This window comes from Triturus cristatus, chromosome 6 (genome assembly GCF_964204655.1).
Source record: "Triturus cristatus chromosome 6, aTriCri1.1, whole genome shotgun sequence".
NCBI lineage: Eukaryota > Metazoa > Chordata > Amphibia > Caudata > Salamandridae > Triturus > Triturus cristatus.
In genome coordinates, this window is record NC_140589.1 from 564,946,278 (window position 1) to 564,969,197 (window position 22,920).

The following is a 22,920-nucleotide window of genomic DNA, read 5'->3' on the forward strand; positions in this document are numbered from 1 at the left end:
TGTATAGAAGCGAAGAGTTATAAGAGCCCTGAAGAAGGCCATTGACACATTTGAACATTTCACATGGCTGAAACATGTTTGCTAAATATCATAGATGGATGAAACATTGCATTCCAACAAACATCCATGTACGCTGCTTTTAATCATATCTAGGACACCTATTTATTTACAGGGAAATCTCTTGGGTATACCCTAACATATTTTTAGTAAGACATCTGGATCCATGTTTTTATCCATAAACATTTATCAAGAACTTTCTACACCAAGGTAGTTCGACTTGGTGGACTCAACTGATTGCTGAGAGCTCACCTAGGATGAAGCACTGAGATGGATGCCTCTTACCTATCTGACAGATGGCAAGCAGTAGCTCTTCCACCGTATCAATCAGTGTTTGTAAAAAATGAACATGGGGTACCTCAGGGGTCCTCAATCAGCCCCATTCTGTTCAATGCATATATGCGACCACTGTTGGAGATTTTAAAAACGCATAACATCAGTGTGGTGAACTACGCCGATGACACCCAGCTTATGGTGTCTCTGGACTGCGACCACACGGACTCCCAGGAAAGTTTTCACGCATGTATGTTTGAAATGGTGAAATGGCTGAGGGACAACTCGCTTCAATTCAATAGCGAGAAAACAGAGATTCTACACTGCAAGGTGGGTGGGATCCCTCGAGGACTACCAGATGATTTTTGGCCAATAACCTCAGATGGCCCTCTGACACCAGTGAGCACAGTACGCAATCTCTGGGTCAGTTTTAATGAAAAGTTGACTCTAGAGACCCATGTTAATAAACTGGTAGGAGGTTGTTTTACTCCGGAAAGTGCTACCATTCTTGCCAGTTCAGGCCAGAACTACGGTTGTAAGGAGCATTATACTGAGCAGCCTGGAATACTGTAATGCCCTGCTCTTAGAGTCCCCAGGCTATCAGATCACTAGACTCCAGAGTATCCAGGCGGCAGCAGCAAAGCTTGCTCTGACTCGAGCACGCCGCTCCTCGACAACACAAGCGCTGGCGGAGCTGCACTGGCTTCCAGTGACTCAAAGGATTCTGTTCAAATCCTTATGTATTGTGTTCAAGGCACTTCATGGACAGGGGCCTAAATTACTCCAAGACAGAATCCAATGGTATGAACCTATACGCAACCTTCGCTCATCCTCTGCTAGTCTTGCTAAGATTCCTAGGATAAAGAAAGCAACTCGGGGGGGGGGGGGAGGGGGGAGAGCTTTTGACGTAGCTGCTGTCCGCCTTTGGAACCGTCTTCCTCTGGAAATTAGGAGTATACAGAACCTAATGCTGTTCCGTAAGAGAGTCAAGACGTGACTCTTCCCAAAGTATGATCCTCTGATCTAGCCATGTAATCCTTCACATCAGCTTTCTCTCTCTATGTCTCAGCGCCCGGATGCCCGCAGGGTTGCAGTGCGCTCTAAGTGTTAAATAAATAAGTATGCAGCAAGAACCTCTGGGTGATGATGAATTCTCCATATCTCTTTCAGTACGTCCAAGGCTTCAGAGGGTAACATGGTGCATCACTTTCCTTGCCATACCTTAGCACCTGTAATGTATAGTAGCCTTCCTGCATGTCACAAGCTTATACTTCCTATTCCCTTCACATCACTCAAATGAGATCAGACGTGGTTTTGCATAGCAATGAGTCATCCAGTCTTACGCTTGTTTTCCATCAATGCTATAATGCTCCATTTTTGTAATTGCGCTTTTTTCCTGTCCATTGGCTTCCCTACAGAGTTACTTGCCTCCCACACAAGGCCAATTTATTAAAGAATCTCATCCTCACAACCACCAAACCCGCCAAATGATAGCCCCATACTCTAGAATGGCCTGACTTTAAGATACTATCTGTCAATCAATAAATCAATCAGTAAATTTGTAGAGCTCTGCTTGTCACCCCTGAGGGTATCCAGCCGCTGGCAGGGTCCAGTTGATTAGCTGAATAGCCAGTTCTTCAGGGACATTCGGAACTCTAGAAGAGATTGGGAAATCCGTAGATGAAAGGGTAGCTCGTTTCATGTCCATCTGTAAGTATGAAAGAGCTCAACCCCCAAGTTAAAACGATGAAAATGATTGATTACTGCCATAGATTGAAGGGTCATATCATAATTTTAAAAGAAACTACAATTGGCTACCACTAAGCTGTGTCATTAATAGGGGATTGGATTGATGAGGTTATCTGCACTGAGGGTGTGAAGATAAAGAACAGGGTTATCACTGTGAGGTCTAAATGATCTGGCCTGTTAGTAATCTTGTCTCAAGCAGACATGGAAGCCAGATGCCTTTTTGACAGACTTCAGAACAGTCTAGACTTCTACACATTAAACATATATTTTCCTAAGTCGACCACACCTGACTATTTGGGCTGCCTTCAAATAAATTGTAAGACTTTCCTATAAATGACAAACATAGTATTTGGAAGTGACTTCAACCTCTCTATGGACATAACTGACAGACAGTTGTTAATGCCAAATCAGACCCTCTAAATCCTACAAATAGCCATAGAATCTCTGCAAATCCCACACACTCAAATCCTACTGGTAGGGAATTCACATCTTTTCTTTCATCTGCATATTTATTCTCAAGTTGATTATCGTCTCATTGATACTGCCTGCCTCCACAACGTTTCTGCATCATCTGTTTAACCAACTACTATCTCAGAACATGCATGAATTTCATTAACCATGAAGACAGAGAATTCAAGCTGAAAAACAAACCGGTAAATGAACACATAACGTGCAACAGATGCAAAGGCACTCAGAAAGGACATTCAGCAATGTATTAAAGAAAACCAGTGCATGCAGCTCACCCATTATTGTATTAGATGCCTTAAAGGCCACCTTACATGGCATTATGATTAAACTCATGATCATGAAAAATAAATCAGTAAAAGATAAAATTATCACTCCAGCTAATGAAATGAAAATGTAGAATCCAGCACTGGCGCTCTAAGCAACTCTTTTACCTTAAAACACTGCAAAATCTGACGTATGAGTACAACTCTTTAGAAGAGCGCACACATATGCACAGGAACAAAAAATAAAACAATAATGCCTCCTAAATTGTACAGCTAAAATGATGGCCCTGGGTAAAGAAACAAAAAATGAAAGAATTATGCCAACGGAATAAGCAGGTACAATGTTGATCTACTTTCTAAAATTCAAAAAAGAGTAGCTCAATAATTTCAGCTGTTAAATACAAAGCAGGTGCCTTACATTCAAACACCACTAGGATTGCCAATGCTTTTAAGGGGTGCTGCGCCCGACTATATACAGGAAAATGAAACCGTTGCAACTGAGAGAGCCGCTGCTGTCCTTCCGAAATTCAAAAGCAACAATCTAAATGAGGAAGATGAATAATGACTTTATAAAGTCATCAGTAGAACTGAAAATACTGGATGACTATCCGATAGGCTTTTAAAAACTGTTTCTGAAACAATAATAGACCCAAAGGAAATCCACAGGAAAATCTCCCTAATAAATGCAGTGGTGAAAATGTAGTTAAAAACGTTTTTGGGGGAGTTGGAAAACTTGATTTCTAAAATTATTCAACCTTCACAGTCAGGCTTCGTCACTAGCCACGGGGCTAATTACATGTAATTAAAAGGCCCTCTCTTGACACTGTTCCAGTAGCCGCCATTGCCTGAGACTTGGGGAAGTTCTTTGATGAGGTCTCCTGATCGTGAAACCTTCAGACGCTTGAATCTAAGAGATTTTTTTGTGGAAAGGATGATGGCCTTCTAAGTGGCCCCTTAGCAAGAGTCCAAATGAACAGTACAGTATCCGAAAATCCCCTATTACAATACATCAACAAACACTCATGTATTATCGATTTCAAGTGACGTACATTCAGACCGCAGCGGATGAATTTTTACTTTTCACCTCAGATGCATTTAAATCCATTTTGACCATCTTCGACATTATACAGGAATCCTCGGATGCAACAGATTATTGCCTTCAAAGAGGAAAAGCAGAGATTCTCCTACTCAATATTTCATGCACCTCTGAGTCACTAAAAATTCTTGGCCTTCAATGTAGCCCATGATCATCAAATACCTGCACATGTGGTCTTCCAGAGACCCAACTCTTTAGGGTTGACACAGTGAAACCAAAACGTTAAGTACAATGAATGATTTACGTGGGATTTGGTCGCCCAGAAACATATCTTAATGGGGATTGGAAAGTTTGAACATGATGAGCACCCCAATTGTCTGGTTTCTTACAGTGATTCCCTTCAGGCTCTCATCCAATTGTTTTATCACTTTGGATAAGCTGTGCTCTTTTTTCTGCGTAAAATGAAAAGAGCGAGAATATCAAAGAAGCGCCTTTTGGATTATCAGTCTGGTGGTTGCCAACTCCCAAAGTGGTTTAATTATCAATCTGTCTTCCTAATGAGACAAAGTGCGCTATGGTTAATACAGCCCACTCTCCCGTCCAAGCACCCACCATGGCTAGCTATAGCAAAGGAACCACACTCTTGCTCCATATTGCTGCAACATGCACAACTAGCAGATCACAATAACCCATTCCGGAAGCATCTTTGTCAGATATGGCATCCGCTCTGCTCCAGTTATTCAGAAAATCGGATAAAGCTATACCTGAATCAAGTTGGCTAGCTCTATAGCACAACAAGCAATTTAAAATAAATAACAAAACACTCTACTGGCAAACTTGGGCCCATTGAAGGGATCTCGTTCGACCTACAGTCATTCGGAAGCCCCTCACGGTCGCAGAACTCCAATTTAAATATGAATTCCCAAACATTAAGTAATACCCCTTGCTTCATTTGGCACTGTAAATGTATTTATTTTGGCAATAAAAACATTTAAAAGACACATCACATAAATCCATTACACACCAAATAAATGAATGCCATACTTAAAGAAGCCATATATTATTACAGACTGCAATAGAAAGCAGCATGTCATAATGACAAAACATTCCTGCAATGAACAACAGCTGATAGAAATAGACTCACAAAATAACTGACGAAAGGAGTTTCTATAAGTTATAAATTCAGTAAGGCTGACTTGCTTTTTGTAAATCCCAAATTACACGAAAGGGGTATTAAATATTTCACACAAGCATCTCTATAAAAATCACAAAATAAAAGGCAGAACGTTTTGTGGGGAGAAGTCATCACCAGGTCACTGTTAAGTGTGAGCAGATTTACTCCAGCTCTTTGGCAAAAATGACAAATTACTAATTAAGGCCAGTCTATATTTGGACACCAGCTATTTCTCATAATTAGAAGTACCATCCGATAGGTAGGGCACCATGCCCAGAATTGTGTTACGCAATTTAAAGTTTCTGTCAAGAGGTTTCTTAAGTTCCTCATGTTCCCACGTTAAACTAGACAGACAAGCATATTTTGTCTTGGCCTGAGACATCTCCGTGCTGGTAATGTTCCATGATTTCAAAAATAAATTTAACCCACCCACTTCTTCATTTAATGTTTTAACTGGGTTAAGCAGAGTAAACTTAAAAGGTTTATCACAATTGAATGCTGTAGCTAGATTATACCATTCTAAGAGCACTAAGAGAAGTGGAGTCATTCTAATCTTATCTACCAGATAGCTGATGTCAAATTCCTTGTGACAAGTGCAAATGCATGTGCTAGGGGAATCCCCAATATCTTTTTCTAAAATAAGTTTTCCTTTACTTGCATGGATGTGGCATCCGCATGACCCCTTACCCTGCTTCATACAGAACCTTAGACAAGCATCTCCTTTGTTTGATCTCCATCAGACATGTAGTAGGATTACTACTCAGATTGGAGACAAACTCAAATAGTCTCCCCACCGACTGTGCAAACTTTCTCACGTCATCAAAGACAATACACAACTAGTTAAAAGCCCTTACCCAAGTTTACACTATCAACAAAGCATCTGGCAGGAGTATTTCTTGTGCCAATAGGCGTAACATGCAATTTTGATGTATTTGTTTTTCAGTCAAGTTTTTTTTTTATAATGGACACATACCCCACCAACAATCTTTGCAGGGCAGTTGCGCTACATGCCTTAATTTCAGCATTGTCTGCATATGGGACAGTTAACGTTCCTAGTACCCACTTTAGAGATATTCTTATTAAATGTATTTAAGAAACTCTCTAGCCCATTGTGTATGAGATAAATTAAATTTGGTAATTACACAACCCTTCCTCACCCACCCTAGATAAACCAAAAATAGCTGGTAAATTCCTTCTTGGGGCTAAATCAGTGTATATGGCAAAGGAAATGTTTTATGTGTGCCCTAATGCCCATTTCAGACAGAATGCACCATAGCTTGTCCCTGTTTACACAATCCGAGCTGGAGCTGAGGTTCATAAACGGCGGATGGATACAATCCTTCGATGCCAAGCCACTGTATACTTTCTTTTTGCCTTATTTATCCTTTTATATGCATATAAACATTACAGTAGCTATATTTGCGACGGTGTGACATTCTTTAGTTGGAGTGAGCATCGCAGAGTGAGAAATTGCATTCACAGCTACATTTATTAGGTCAGTAAGGCGCATGTCGGTAACGCCACTGTATACTTAATACTCAAAAGTTTAAGATTGAGGAACTGTTTTAATGTGCCCTACCCATTCCTGAATCCATATTGAGTTGCCATAAATATGTTATTGGTGGTTACAAGATACATTTTTGCTGCACATTTTTCCTACTGCTTTAACTAACGACCCTATTAAAGAAATTGGTCTGTAGCATCTCAGATTGCTCACTCACCCTTCTTAGAAGCAGGTATGATGATTGATTCATACCAAGATTTGTGCAAAGCAGTTTACTTGCTTCATTCAGTACCTTTGTTAAAAGAGAGCCTAAAACCTAATATTGAGTTTAAAGAGATCAAAGGGAAGCCTTTCACCTTTCCAGTTGAACTAGCTACAATTCCTATTCCAGCATCACGCAGGGTAAACACCAGACTAGTATCAGACAGCAATGTAAGTGGAGCCGAAGACTGAATGGAGGAGTTATAGATAAGGCTAAAGTGAGATATCCAAGCCCAAGAGGAAATGTGAGTATCTAGTTGAACAATAAGCCTGTCCTCAAACAGAAGGCTGTTCACTATTTGCCGAAATAATAACTGGTCTTTACAGTGATTGGCAACATGAAGATCCTCCCACTCTTTAGAATAAACTTCAGCCTTCCTGTGGCTCAATCTATTTCTTTGATTGGTGGGCGGCTGTGCAAATCTTCTTAGACCTCAGTAAATGATTAGCAAAAACAGTAAAAGCAATAAGGAAATATGAAATACTATTATTTTCCTTCAGTTCCTCAAGACAGCATATGATATTAGGGAGGTGTCGTAGTAGTGTGGGAAAAGTTGGAGGGAGGCTTTATATTTGTGAGTACCCGTCTTTTTATTAATGCCGTTCAGTACACAGGACGTCTTTATTTTATTGGTTAGGGGAAAACAACAATAGCTCTGAGTCTTTGCTTGGCGTCGTATCTCCTTTTGGGCACTGCCGGGAGTCTTCTGTGGCTTCGGAAAACTCTGTCCCAAAAGAAAACAACAAAGCACAAAGAAAAGAACATTAGCGACCTGTTACCGGTCTAGGAGGTGGTGGGATTAGGAGTGAAGGGACTTGTACCTTAGGAAAAAAAGGAACTTCCACCACTTGTGAGGTAAGGGTTGGCAAGCAGGATTTGTTCTCTCTCACGAAGGTCAAGTCACATATGCACCCAGCCTCCCCCTAAGCGCCCTTAAACGCGTCTGTACCTCTGTCAGCCACGCTCCTCCATGAGTGTGGCTCGCTTCTTCGCGGTGTTGTGAGGGTCTTTCTCAGTCTTCTGCTGCGGCAGGCTCGTGCGGCTCCCCGCCTCTGCGTCTCTTGTTGGACTCGACCGCCGGCTCCTGGTTCTTCACTCTGTCACAGGGGTCTTCGTTAATTCCGGCCACCGCAACTCGCTCTCGTCCTCGTCCGGTGTCTTCTTCCAAAGCACACCCCTGGAATGCCTTGATCCGAGTTTTACGTGTTCCTCGCAGCTCGTGCCTATTGGCTTGGGGAATACACTATAAGTGACGCATTTCCCGTGGGCGTGTCTTTTGTCCGACGCTTGGTTTTTCTTAAAGGGGCCTGGCGGCTCTTCTATCTTTGATAGGTCTGTCGGAAAGTTGCCGCTCTGAACAAAGAAGGAGGGCAGAGCATGGTCAGGTAGGGCATCCTCCTGTTCCCTGTTCGGCTGTTGGGTAGTGGTTCCGCGACAGGAGGTTACCGCTAACAATGTAAGATATTTTATTGACAAGACTGATTGAGGCCCATTTGATGTCTCTCTCTTGATCAACTTCACCTACAGAGGATAAATAAATTATGGTATCCTGTCATTTGTAAAATGATTGGATTGTGATCCTCTAATCAGTCAGATTCTACTTTACAGCCGTTTATTAGATTCAAAAGTTATAAGAAACTACAGTATAATCTATTGTACTCTGACAGCCCCTTCCCACAAAGGAAGTAACAGAACTGGGATTGGAAGACAATAGAACAGCATTACATAAATGATTCAAAACTGGTATTTGTAACAGCACATTCGATTTGACCATGCAAATAAGGCTAGGATGTCTGTTTTCAGTATCAAAATCAGTGGTGTCTAGGCTGAGATTTAAGTTGCCAACAAGGTTGGCCTGAACCTCCTTTTATGAAGTTAGTATTGTAATTGGCAGGGGCGGCGGGGTGGGGGGATGTTAGACTGGTCAGTGTTTGTTCAAGGGTTAGTGCAGTCTACATTGCTAAAATTATTGTTTTAGCAATTTAGCAACAGAACAGCACCATACATATCAAAAGTCAAAAGGAGAACTTGACGGTTACCCCAACCAGTCTGGTGTTCTGTACCATACAATGAAGTTTAAGATATACACAGATAACCAACAACCCCTTCCCTCCCCCTTTTGCTCTACCGGAATATGAGAGTGTTGCAGGAATAACATAAGAAGAAAAGCATTTAAAAAACAAATAGTCCACAGACCAAGTTTCCTGTAAAATCATAATGTCCAAGGATGTTCTAAATTGTACCAACATGGATAATCCGACTTGGAATCAATCCCAGCCACATTCTATCACACTGTTCATAATTTTCCTAAGCACGAAAACACAGGCTCCCACACATCCTGAGGTCACGTGCCTTGATCTAAGACCATATCCGACACCATATGGGGCATCGAGTGGCTGAATAGGAGCAGGGGAGCACAACGTTGTGTTGTTATAAAACCCTTTGTCAATTGTTCACTTCCAATGAAAATATGTTGAATCTAGCTTGCCTGTTAAATCGAGTTTGCGTAGTTACATTAAACATGTTCTGTCCACTGTCTGGGCTGAGAAGAGGGATATTTAGATCTTGTAACTGTTCCATGTATAAAAGCAGCCCAGGGGAACCACACAAATGCTGGAGTCTGCGACGAGCCCTATGTTCAGTTCTGAGAACAAATCGCCAAGCAGAGACTCATTCTTAAAATTCAGTACTATACCGTCCCTCTCACAGTATTTGACAGAACTACCATTCCATTTGGCTCTCCTGACCATAATAGGATTGCAGAAGGAAATTAAAAACATCCTACAGTGAGAGACAATGCCAGTGCATAATCTAGTTCTTAACCTGGGCAAAACAATGTTTGCCAGTTAAAGAAGGAACGTTTTTAGTACCACAACATATCTGGCTGATTGAGGTAAAAGCTGAATCAAAGGATTAATGTATGGTTACGGATTTGCTACTATAGAACCTTTAAAATGTCAGCGGGAGGGGGTATCACATTTTTAATATTGGCTTAAGTCCTGAAAAATAATTGGTGATGTATGATGCCACAACCATTGTAATAAGTTTCCCAGCCTTTGGTTTGTGAACTAGAAAGCCTTCCGCGACCATGATAGTTACTTGTCCCGGTCAGCAATGTCACAGAAACCACGTTCCTACTGGTGAGAATGGGGTTTACTGTGGTTGTTGTGAGAAATTATTCAGTTGAGGTAATCTACTCCGCAATGTGATCAAGCCACGGAGGGAAAGTGCATCTCACACTGCCAAACAGTTCTTCCAAAACACTGCAGCCACAGTTGAATATTGTGTTACTTGGAATAATCAAAGTAGACCGAATGAATGTCTGCTCTCAACAAGATGGGCTCACTTGAGATATCAGGGCCAATATCACCAGTGGCCCTAGAGCCAGCAGTAGTTGTGTTAGAAACAATACTAATATGCTATTCTCACTGGCGTAACAAAACTTAAGGGCCCCCCCTGCAAGGTACGTGGAGGACCCCCCTCCGGACTAAATCAGGAGCTCTCCGGCCTGATTACTGTGGTACAGGGGCCCCCTGGAGCTTGGGACCCCCTGCACTGCGGGGGCCGGTGTTACACCACTGTCTGTTCGATACTGGCAATATCTTCATCTACTGCAGTGCTAGACCTGGTATCTTTTGGTGTGATTTCCCCTTTCTTTTTTGCTCTGACCTCCTGTTTTTGACTGTGTGCTGCATTTTGCTTGTTTTAGGTCTCAGGGCACACTTCCACTGCTGACCAGTGGTAAAGTGCAAGAGCTCCCTGTGTAAATAGTATTGGTGATTGGTTTCTGCATGATTGGCATATTTGATTTACTAGTAAGTCCCTAGTAAAGTGCACCAGGTGTGCCCAGGGCCTGTGAATCAAATTCTACCAGTGGGTCTGCAGCACTGATCGTGCCACCCACATGAGTATCCCTTCCAACATGCCTCAGACCTGCCACTGCAGTGTCTTTGAGTGCAGTTTTAAACTGACATTTCAACCTGCAACCACTTTCGAGGCCTAATTTGTCCCTTTTACTACATGTAAGTCACCCCCTAAGGTAGGCCCAAGGGCAGGGTGCAGTGTATTTAAAAGGTAGGACATGTACTGATGTGTTTTGCAGGTCCTAATAGTGAAATACTGCTAATGTTGTGTTTCACTATTGCAAGGACTATCTCGCCCATAGGGTAACATGGGTATTGCCTTGAAATATCTTAGTAAGTGTAATTTCCCATTAGGAGCTGATGGAGAGTTGGAGTTTGGGGTCTCTGAACTCACAATTTAAAAGTACATCTTTTGGTGAAGTTGGTGTTTAAATTGCATGTTTGACAATGCCACTTTTAGATAGTGGGATTTTTCTTGCTTTACCCTTCTGTGCCTCTGCCTGTCTCTAGAATCCACGTCTGTGTTAGGATGATAGTTGGGCTCTTGTGCATTCACTCTAGACAGTCACTCAAAGGGAGCTGAGGTGCACCTTGCATATCCTGATGGGCCACCACCAGGCTGATGGGCCTTCCTGAGCTAGAGTGGTGGGAGGGGTTGTCACTGACACATGAATTGGGATATGCCTGTCCTCACACAAAGCTGTCTTCTCCACCCTTTAGTTTTCTGGAGTCAGGTCAAGGAAAGGCAGGGTCTTGTGCACCACAAAGACTTCCATTTGAAGTTTGCCTCCTTCAAAGGCAGAAACTGATATTAGCACTGGAGCTGTGACACCATTATCTCAGAACACTTCTGGACTAATGGACATTCTGCCAGGAAGTAGAGCTGGATGCTGTAGGAGTGACTGACACTGTTTGTTGCTTTGTTGTACTGGCCTGCTGCTTCTGTTTTGTGCAGTGAGAGGACTGGACAATGCCTTCTGTATCCTGCTTCTAAGGTTCTCCTAGGGCTTGTGTGTGCTTGCCTCCTGTTCTCAGGGCCATTAAAGACTTCACATACTAGGGCCTGGGCTCTTCTGCTGAGAGTCCTGACCTGCCAGCAGCGGTCTGGATTTTCAACGCATCGTCCCTGGGTGCCTAAGTCTTCATCGACGTTGCACAGCAGTAAGGAACCAAGGCTGTGTGTCCAGACATCGACACATCACCTCCCTTTATGGTTAATAGTATGGTTTTATTTTATCATCTACACTTTTGAATTCCATACAGAGCAAAACATATAAAAAAATTGTATGTTCACATTTCATAAAGTGCTTACATGAACTAAGTTGACAAAAACAAAGTCTATGTCATGAAAACAACATGGGTACAGCGCTTTAACAAATAATTAGCAATTCTCACTACCGGTTTAATCTGGTGCCTAGAGGACATGGAAAGATGCCAGGCTTTTTAACTCTAACTAGATAAATTGTGAGACAAAAGGGAGAGATAGGGTACATTTATTTTAATTTAATTACTCCGACTTTATTCCCAGGAGCAGTGCACCCTGTCTACTAGTGAAATCTTCGTTCAATGTGGATGTCATCACTGGTTAACAGTTTTATTTCCTGGGAGGTAGAAAAGGACAATTGACAGTTACATTATTTAAGCTTATCCAACCGGCAACTAAAGATTCTGTAATGAATGTTCAATGGACAAAATTACACGTTCAGTTTTCCCTACAGTATAGGGATCCCTGATGTCTGCCTTTTACATGATCCCAAACTGTGTTATTGACTGCCAGATTCTATGTCTTTGTGGAAAAGAAAAAAAGATTCTTAAACATCGTTATTTTCAGCCTATAGAGGAGGTCCATTTTCTGTTGTTTCAAGTTATACATCACACATTGATTTACATCTTTTGACGGGTGATCTGAATGACATTTGTGAAGCTATTAATTTATTGGGGGAGATAAAGGTAGCTCTGCCAATTTCAGCTGGAAGAATTAGTCTGATATCAATAAGACTAAGGCAGAGAGATTTACTATTATATAATGTGGATGTCCTATTCAAACCAACGGCAGCCTCTCTGCATCCAACAGGAATCAACAGATTTTACTTGACAGTATTTCCTAAATGTTTAGACCCAAAATCTTTAATAATGTATGTATGCGGAGTCCGCCGACCATCAGACTCAAAATTTATATAGAAGTAGGTAGTGAATTTTAAGGCATCTCTGAGAATGACATATAGTAAAGCACGTGCACAGAAAAACACGTCTTTGGGCAAGGAGCCAACGCGTACATGAATAAACCTTGCTAGCAAACGCAATGTTAGACTTTGTGCCAAGCAACCAAACATTTTAATGCATACTCTGTTCCCAGTACTCAGAAGGCACATCTCCCAAAATGTCGAAAAAGATCCCTTCTGTTTTACTTGTAGCAACTGTAGGAGAAGCCTATGAACAAACAGGTTCATTTCAAGAAATATTTATGACATCAGAACATGTATTCTGATGTTCTGTACACAAACCTTCGGTCACTAAATCACCACGACATCAAGATAATTGCTAATATAATAAAAAAAGGTAATTGACACATTTTTCTTTTAAAAAAAAACTATGCATGTCCACATGGCATGTGGGTAGAACGTTAACTGCCATTCTGCAACCAACTGAAGTTTTTTAATTGTCATAGTGGAACCCGGAAAAAACTGTGAGGATCAGAGGTCTAAAGCTTCCATTCATTCTTCATCATGACTACGAAGTAGCCGTCATTGTCGATAGAGGCGCTCACCCCACTGTAATAATTCATGAACTCCTCAGATGTCACCGTTCCATCTGGTGAATCAAAGTTGTCCAGAAAATGCTTGAACACTTGATCTTCATTCCACTCTCCGTTTTGGTACTTCTGGTGACATTTTGGATTATAAGTGCCTCTTAGATCTGCAATAGTCACAACGCCATCACCTGACTTGTCTAGCTTACTGAAGGCATCATTGATGACTTTCTTTCTCGTCTCAGACATGGGTGGTCTCAGGGCCTTCAGAAACTCTTCAAAATTAATGTTCCCGTTGCCATCTTTGTCAAAGAGCTTGAATACGATTTCCACCTCATCACTGTACAGAATAACACCATAATCATGTAAGCCCTTAGAGAATTCCTTGATGTCCAAGGACCTACTTCCATTATCATCCATGATTCGAAAAGCCCTGCCCAGACCCTTGATTCCTGCCGACCCTCTTGCTAAGCACTGTAGCCTCAGCTTTTCCACTGGGTCCTGGCACTTATCCATCTTCTTCTTGGCATTGGAAACCATATCTCGCTCGAGGAGTGCTCTTCCAGACATCTTGAAGAAGGGTGATGTACTAGTTAGCTCTGGCTGCTGCTTCAGGTGTGTCCGGGCTGCTGTGCGACTGCACCTGTGCCGCGCCCTCTGCCGGTCCCACCCCGCCCCAGGCCACGCCCCTCGCGTGCGAGCCGCAGAGCAGCCACATAGCAGGCAGGGCTCGGGATGCGGCTGCATCACCTCCATTTCCAGTAAGGGACCGACGCGTCCCTCCCCTTCCAGTAAGGAACCGACACATCACCTCCCCTGGGAGTAAGGAACCCATGCATCGCTTTTTTTGGCTCCTCGCCTCACCTCTGCCTCACATCGTCTTTGAATTTTGACACATCCAAGGTACTTTGTGCTACAAGTGACGCATCCATTGATTTCTTTGAACTAAACTTGCTTAATCTTGGAAAAGTAATATCTTTCCTTGTGTATATTGAATTTTTGTCATTTTGATCTTGCCTTATTCAGATAAATATTGGTTATTTTTATAAACTGATGTGGACTCATTTTTTTAGTGTTCCTGTGTGTATGTACAAATGATTTACACATTGCCTCAGAGATAAGCCTGACTGCTCGTGCCAAGCTACCAAGAGGGTGAGCAGGGTTTTTCTTAGCTGTGTGATCCCCTTACCCTGACTAGAGTGAGGGTCCCTACTTGGACAGGGTTCTAACCGACTGTCAACTAGAGACCCCATTTATAAAATGCACATCCTGCCAGAGCAAGAAAGTTGTTGAAAGTTGTAGATTATCACTTTTAGGTGCTGTGGGAGATCTGGCTTCTTTTCTCTTAACCATTGCGAAGTTGTAGAGAAAAAGACCTCACTAAAGAGAGTTGGCCCAAGCCATGCCTTTTCAGGCCTCTGACAGACCGCTGACATGACCATCCCAGACCGGGGTTTGGTCGGGGTGTTTCCCATGCAGCTGGCTGTGTGAGCTCCTCATCAATTGCCAACAGTCATGGCCACTTCCTCTTCCTTGGCCATAGGGACTATGGATATTGTTGTCCCCTAAACACACGATGTCCTGGCTTCTTTTCCCTTTAGTTAAAAGCCAGACTGTCTAAGCTTGGTGCTCTGAAACAACCTGACCTACCCAACATGCTGCACAAATTAAACAAATAAGGCCATCTAGCTTCGAGAATATCATTGCCTTGAAAAAAAACAAGTACTCAGCCCCATTTCTGCATACATAGATATAGTGGGATATACTGAACCCCACTTTCCAATGAGACTTAGGCTGCCTTCTATCAAAAAACACCTGTAGAAACAACATAATACCATTGTTATCCACATGTCAAATTCATCTTTCTGCTTCAAGCATTCTGGACGCCATCCAAAATGGCCCTACGCCGTCTAATCACATGAGAAAAAGCAAGTAATCTAGTGCACTTTCTTTAATTGCAACCTTATACGCCCACTTTGGAACTCCATAAATGCTTACTTGCAAGTTGTATACCAAATACACATCGTTTGACTTTGTGACAGCACCCTTAGGGATAATAGTTCCCACCTCACCCCCGATTCCTAAAGTTCCTTCTTCACAGCTGGTTATCATAGCTCTGTTAACAATAGCCAATCCACTTATACTCTCTGATCAGAAATCCCCGAAATGATTATCCATACATATTTGGCGAGGGTGGCTTATGTACTTTAGGAAGCTCAATCGCCTATGCATACATTAGAGGCCAAAATCGAGTTACACGTATATGGGATGAATGCCTCCTACAGTTGATCCTCCCTATTCCAATTACGTGCACAGCACATACAAACTCTCCTGGGCTCTCTAAAAATGATAAATATTCTACTAATGAGGTGCCATATGTGATCTTATGCCAATTATCTGCTATTGCTCACCACAATTATGTCATTTCTCTGTTCTTCATCGCTATATTTCCCACTTGGTTCGTTATCCTCCTCTACAGTTGGAACCTCCGCATTCAACCAGACTCCTCCTCAAAATCGAGATGCCAGTTGTTCTACTATTTGACCATGGTTCTAAATCTAAATAGTGATCTATGCTTGAGCTTATTCATTCAAGTATCAATGATGCATCACACTACCCAATCTCGGCTTAGTAATACTGCCTGGATGCCCTTGTTTTTCTAGAATACACAATGGTGATATTTTCCAACATTTCAAGGAAGTGCATTTGTAATGTGTTTTTGCTTGACCTTGCATCTGCTCTACTCTGACGTCAATTTACCTTCATCTTATGTTTGTTTGTCTTTCTGTAAGATAATGTTTGACTTTTCTTGATGTCATTTTTTTTTTTATAAAGGTAATAACAATTATTTTGAACCGTAAAAAATGTGCAAGAGATGCAGTCACTAGTTCTCAGTATACCTACATAGGTTTTTCTTGGTGTGCTAATATTTAATATGTTTTTCCTCGTGTGGCTCCATTTCTGTACATCCATTACTAAATCAGCCTCATTGACTCTTGCCTCAGGCAATTTCCAGGACGTTCCCATGATGCCTAACTCTAGGCTTCTCCTGATGTCCCCATGTGGATTAGCAATGCTGGAGCTCGCTTTAAGGTGCCATCTCAGTTCAGAGGAAAACAAGGGCCCTTTATGACACTAGTATCTTAAGATCCCTACATAGGTGAAGGCTCTGTCCTAAATCTGTTGGTGTTTGCTCCGACGGTGATTTAACTCCAGAGAAGTTTTCATGTTACCAGTACAAATCACTTCAGCCACAGTATGTTGTACAGTGTACATCGGGTCTTACAGTAGTAGTGTCCATGCAAAGGTCAGGATTCACTTTTATGTACCGAAAGAGACCAGCCCAGATCAGTGCTGAGCCCTGACATTGGAGACATGAAATGCCACATTGGTCACTGAGCACAATTACAAAGTTCGGAGCAACACAAACAAATTTCACTGAATTTGCTTGCATAACGTATGTTTGTACCAATTCTGGGGAGATGGGTCAAAGAGGTGTTCCATTCATCAGACCCCAGAAGGGCCATAAAAAATAGTGTGTTCAGTGCTGTAGGCTCATCGGAGGTCACATGATTTATTACAGCGATAAATGAACACTGCGTCAACAACAGCAACCAAATAACTTAGAACAAATAAAGAGTCAACACCTATAATACATTAAATACAGCTACTAATGTAGACACTGCCACGTTCCCTTCCTAGTTAGGGCAATCAGCGGTGGTGGCTTCTCCGCTAAGGCATAGGAGCATCGCCCCACTGCTCTCTGAGCAGTGCAAAAAAGGAAAACTGAAATGATAATAACACAATGTTATTATCATTTTAACTTTCTGTACTGAGACAGTTTTGGTGTGCGACATCAAAGCCAGCATAGGAGGAGTGGTTGTGCTCTTAAGTGGGCATGACGGTTTGGCCGGCCAAACAGTCATTCACACTTAGCATGTACTCCACCCGGCTGTATTGAACAGCCTGGGTGGAGAACATGCACAGGCTCGCAGTCCCTGTCTGAGCGCTGAACCAGACTGCTCAGACCAGTCACAACGCTGCTATTATACTGGTGACAGCAGCGTTGTGATTGGTTAGGGGAGCCTGTGTTCTTCCCGTAGTCGAAAAAGATGGAGGAGAGGTGGCCGCCGTACAGAGGTAAGTGTTTTTTTTTTCCAGCCCACCTCACCCCAACCTTCAGCCCCGCCACCCCCATTCTGTAGCGGCCACCACTGCAGTCAGATTGCTTTAAGAATGAAAGTTGGGTACAACCTTTCTACAGTCTAAACTCAGATTGTATAGCTAAAGGAAAAATCCCACATCCAGAATAGCTCCACTCTTGATAATTCTCTGATAGTTTAAAGCTAGCATTGGCATAGCCAATAGAACTCGCCTTTGGGACCTTATAAGTGTTTACCCACGTAGCACATTTTCCGGGGTGCTGCATCATCTACTGTTACCTCACGTGCCACTGATGAGCGGCTGCACACCAAAGATTTCATTCCATCCTATTTAATGAACAGTGGAAATGCAATTTATGCCCAGACAGGGCAAGTCTGCAACGTAAAGGAATTGAAATGATGAATAAAAAATGTTAAATAATGCCTTCACTAATTGCACCGGTCGGTGATGCAATGATAGCAAACTGAAAAGTTCCAATGAAGGAACAACACGAGGGAAAGATTCATCAGTTTATTAAGCATATGCGGGTGCGACCGACAGAGAAAACGGCTGGCAGTAACTGACATCCAGCCCCCATCCTTCAACACTCCACGTGACAACAGTCACAGCGGCTCATGCCACAGGTTCCAACTCGGAACCTAACACAAACCTATATTGATTAATGGCAGGAGTGACATGATGGGTGGGCACCAACATTACATATATAGCTACAACAGGCAGATAATTATCATTGTTATGCTAAACAGGGACTCCATAATGCGAAGGTGGTTTGAAGCAGTGCCACACTTCCTAAGACCCTTGGAAATACAGACCAGCTGCGTGCTGCTTTTTGTCTTAGCCTCCCACGTTTGCACGGGTCAGCTTCAAGTGTTAAAAGAAATTAGTAAAAAAGATAGGAGAAACAGGTAGAATGTAGACGCTAAAATGCTACCTTTATTGTGTGTTGGATATCGGCTTATTAAATGGCGGAAGCGGATTTTTCTCTTTGTAAAACATTGATTGACTCAAAGACAACTATCAATCCTTCACTTGTGTTGAAAAATATGGGCAGTGCCCCTGTCATTTCACAGAAGCACTTTTAAGAGTGCCAGTAAGTTCATAGCGAATGTTGTATAACAAAAAGAGAATGCGAGAAGCCGGGAGTGCTGGACCATTTAATCCTCTGTCGCTTCTTAACTTCTGCTATTTTCTTTGGCTAAAGGGTCGTTTCTACGAGATTAGACCATAAAAGAGGAATGACGAGAAAATGTGATCACATATGTTATTACATTGTCGTAGATCTTTGTGTCTATTCATTCTAACTATAAACAATCCTGTTGGTGAGGTGGATTGATTTTACAAAGAGAAGTTTAATAAGTGTGAGATTCGCGTACTTGTTATGGGTGACCTCTTCAGTCAGTGCTGAATTTTTTTGTTAAAAGCAAGTTGCGTTTTGAGCCCATATTGACAATCTATATAGCAAATCTAAGGGCCAAGATTGCAGTGCAATTGGCTAAAAAGACGGGACTGGTTGGTGGTGTCACCCACGGTATGGGACTAGTATATAGCTTCGCCTGTTCGTGTGTTACAGAACTACTACATGTGCCATGCTGTATGAGGGCAACTTGCACAGTTGCGCCCGATACAATCCAAAGCTACGTGTGAGAGAAGGCATGCAAGCTACTCCACGTTCTGCCTGACGGAAGCTTGCACAAAGACAATGATAACTGTGGTGCACAGACAAAGACTCTATCTAGCCCCTGATTCTCCAGCAGCACCCAAAGCTAATCAGACACGCCTGCATCCAGCAGCGGAAGGAGGGGCGGACTGGCGCTAATGACTCCCCTGCATTAACTGAACCGTCTGCTCACATCATGCATGGCAGTGAGTTGGGTTGGTGCATGCCTGCACAGCCACTTCCGAATGACATTATCCCAAACTCCTATGACTCTAAGTCACTTCCAAGGCCTCCACTTTGAAACCCATGTATTTGTCAGACGGACACTTGAAGGGAAGGCCAGATGCCCTCTTTCAGGGGCAATTGAAAGCACTGCTGTGAGTGATTTAAAGTAGGTGCTGCCAAATCGAGATGCCAGTTGTTCTACTATTTCACCATGGTTCTAAATCTAAATAGTGATCTATGCTTGATCTTATCCATTTAAGTATCAAGATATGCGAGTCTCCTCCCCTGGAAGAATATTTGTGGCATACAAAGCCAACGCACTGCTCTATTAAACTGGGCTGCAGCATTTGAAAACAAGATGGCTGTCATTGTTTTGGAACACATATTAATTGGGTGTTCCAAAGGAGTACCAGCCATTTGAATACTGATCTCGAGGGGAGAGTGCTTTGTGTACGTGCTCAACACCCTCTGTGGTTAAATATGCAACTGGTGTTTTTGTAATGTGCTCCATACACAGAGATGACATTCTTTAAAGGACCCAATAACTGGCAATGCCCATTCATCCTTTAAGCAGGCTACACTGTGTGACCTTGAATGTTCTGCAGGCTTTTGGAGTGGGGCGGCTGTAAATCGACTGCTGCCATGTCAGAGAGGCTTTCCTTACTTATATGATGCTGCATAACACTGGGGCTGAGGCAGATGCTGTAAGCTCCTCTCCAGATAGCGCTGAATACTTTAAAAAAACAAAGTGCGACCTAGGAAAGATGGAAGCAATGATGGAGGGAGGGGGTGTGAGCGCTCTCCATCCACCTGGCTCTGCTGCTCTGCTGTGAGGTCGGTGCAGGCTGGAGCCTGCTGGAAAATTGAAGGGGGGGCATAGCAGAGACAGCAGAGTGAATGGCTAGGAGAAAAGCTGGTCTTTGCGGGTACTAGAGCCAATCTGCAACCAGGGCAGCAGCGAGCCCACAGAGATCGAGAGCAGAGCACCAGGCTAATGAAGAGGGACCTGAGCAGGCATAGACAGCTTTGCCCCATGCTCTGAGGCAGACAGCAGCACAACCCAGCCCCTCAGTCTGACTTCCCACTGCTCTGCTGTGAGGTCTGCGCAGGCTAAAGCCTGCTGGCTGATTGGAAGAGAGGGGGAGGCTGAGCAGAGAGCCGGATGGAGGGGCGGGGTTACAATGGCCAACAAAACAAGCTGCGAGGGGCGGTGTTGTGGGAAGGCACGTGGAGATTAAGTGAAGGGCAAGCAGTGCCGTGTGCCAGCGAGGAGAGGGTTGAAAGAAAAAGTAGAGCACTCAAACAAAACATATGGCCCATAGTGAAAGGATCCATGTAGCAGGAGTAGTTGCCAGGGCGGGAACAAAACAGTCACAAGGCTGGACAAATGTACACTATTCACTAATTATTAGAATTGGGGGTTTCTAGTTGGCAGAGGTGTGTACCTTTGTCCAAATAGGGACCCTTTCTTCTAGTCAGGGTAAGGGTGATACACTTCTAAAAGGACCCTTGTTCACCCCCTTGGTAGCTTGGCATGAGCAGACAGGCTTATCTCAGAGGCATTGTGTAAAGCATTTGTGAACACATACAGTAATACAGTGAAAACACTACAAATGGACACCACACCAGTTTAGAAAAATAAGTAATCTTTATCTAAACCAAAACAAGACCAAACGACAAAAATCCACAATACAATAATAAAAATATGACTTTAAGATGTTAGAAATAGTTCAGTTCAAAGCAAATTGCAGATGCAACACTTTTCACACAAAGTACCTTGGGTGCGTTGCGCAAATCAACACAATGGGCCGCAGGGAAGGTGATGTGTTGGTTCCTTACACTCAGAGAAGGTGATGCGTTGGTCCCTTGCTCCGGGAGAGTTGAGGCATCTTGTCCTTACCGGAGAGGAGTTGATGCGTCGATTTCTTACTGCGCGGGGAGTTGATGCATCCCCCAACGATGCAACAGACTTGGCGCCTCGGTGCGATGACCCGGAACGATGCGTGGGTTCTGGCAGCTGCACAGCAGGCTTTGTGTTGGAATCGGTGCAGTGATCTTGGACTTTTGGAGATCGTTGCACCCGATGCATCGTTCAGCGATTTCTCGAGCCGCGGCAGACGCTTCGTCGGTTTCTTCAACAATGCGTCGGAAACAGGTACGCTTCTTCGATGTTGTGTTGATTTTCCCGCTTCCAGTGGAAAACAGTTCTCTAGAGGTCCAAAACAACGGCAGGCACCTCTTGCAGATCAGAACTCCCAGCAAGGAAGTTCAGTGGAGCTGGTGGTGAAGTCTTCGTGTTCCTGAGACTTCAGAACAGGGGGCAAGCTCAGTTTCAAGCCCTTGGAGATCTTTTCCTCAAGCAGGTGACAAAGCAAACAGCAAAGTCATTTCTCCTTTTCTTGGCAGCAAGTAGCCACTGCAGGCCAACCCCAGACAGCAAACAGCACAGGGGCAGTATTCCTCCTCAGCTTCTCCGGCCCTTCTCCTTGGCAAAGGTTCCTCTTGAGTCCCTTAAGTTATCTAAAAGTCTGGGGTCTGGGCCCTTCTGTTTATACACAAAAATCCTTTGTTCTCTGAAGGCACAGTGTGTCTGTACCCAGCCAAAACCAGTTCTGTCCTCACTGGTGCAGCTTCCTGGCAGGAGGTCAAGACAGCCTTGTCCTTGGCAGACCAGGCCCGTTCAAGTGAAAGGAAATCTCCTCTCCCTACTCTAAATGCAACCCAGCCCTGATTCATCTTGATCTCTGGAGTCACTGCTCCTCTCCAGCCCCTGTCATCCAAAAGCCAGACATACAATACACAAACCAGGCAGAGGCATACCGGATGGCTAAGCAAGAAAATACCTACTTTCTAAAAGTGGTATTTTCAATCACAGAATATAAAAATCACCCTCACTAAAAGATGCATTTTAACATTCTGAGTTCAAGCATACTAAACTTTATTTTTCAACCTTATTCCCAGGGGTAGTTATGTCTATAAGATGTTACAAACAAACTCCCCATTCGGTCCTATGGGAACAGGTAGCAATAGTTAAAAACGAAATTGACAGTAATTCACTATCAGGACATGCCACACACATCAGGGCATGTCCTACCTTTCACATACAACGCACCCTGCCCACAGGGGTACCTTGGGCCTACCTTAGGGGTGACTAACATGTAAGAAAAGGGAAGGTTGGGGACTGGCAAGTGTGTGCACTTGCCAAGTCGACATGGCAGTCCCAGACTGCACACAGGCTCTGCAATGGTAGGCCAGAGTTACATTTTACAGACTGCTTCTGCCGGTGGCACAATCACTGCTGCAGCCCACTAGCAGCATTTGATTTAGAGGCCCTGGGTACACACTGTGCACTGTACTAGGGTCTGACTACTAAATCAAATATGCCAATCATGGAATCACTAATCCATAACAACAATTTACAAGGGGAGCACTTGCACTTTGGTACTGAACAGCAGTGGCAAAGGGCCCAAAGCATC

At 43.3% G+C, this 22,920-nt stretch overlaps 1 protein-coding gene and 1 pseudogene across 1 annotated transcript in view; one reads left to right on the top strand and one right to left on the bottom strand.

Moving 5' to 3' along the window:
* Positions 1–22,920, top strand: part of BCKDHB (branched chain keto acid dehydrogenase E1 subunit beta) — a 1,118,926-nt gene that overhangs the window by 756,092 nt on the left and 339,914 nt on the right. The gene's annotated exons all lie outside the window — the stretch shown is intronic.
* On the bottom strand, positions 13,247–14,073 carry LOC146817405 (calcyphosin-like protein pseudogene; annotated as a pseudogene).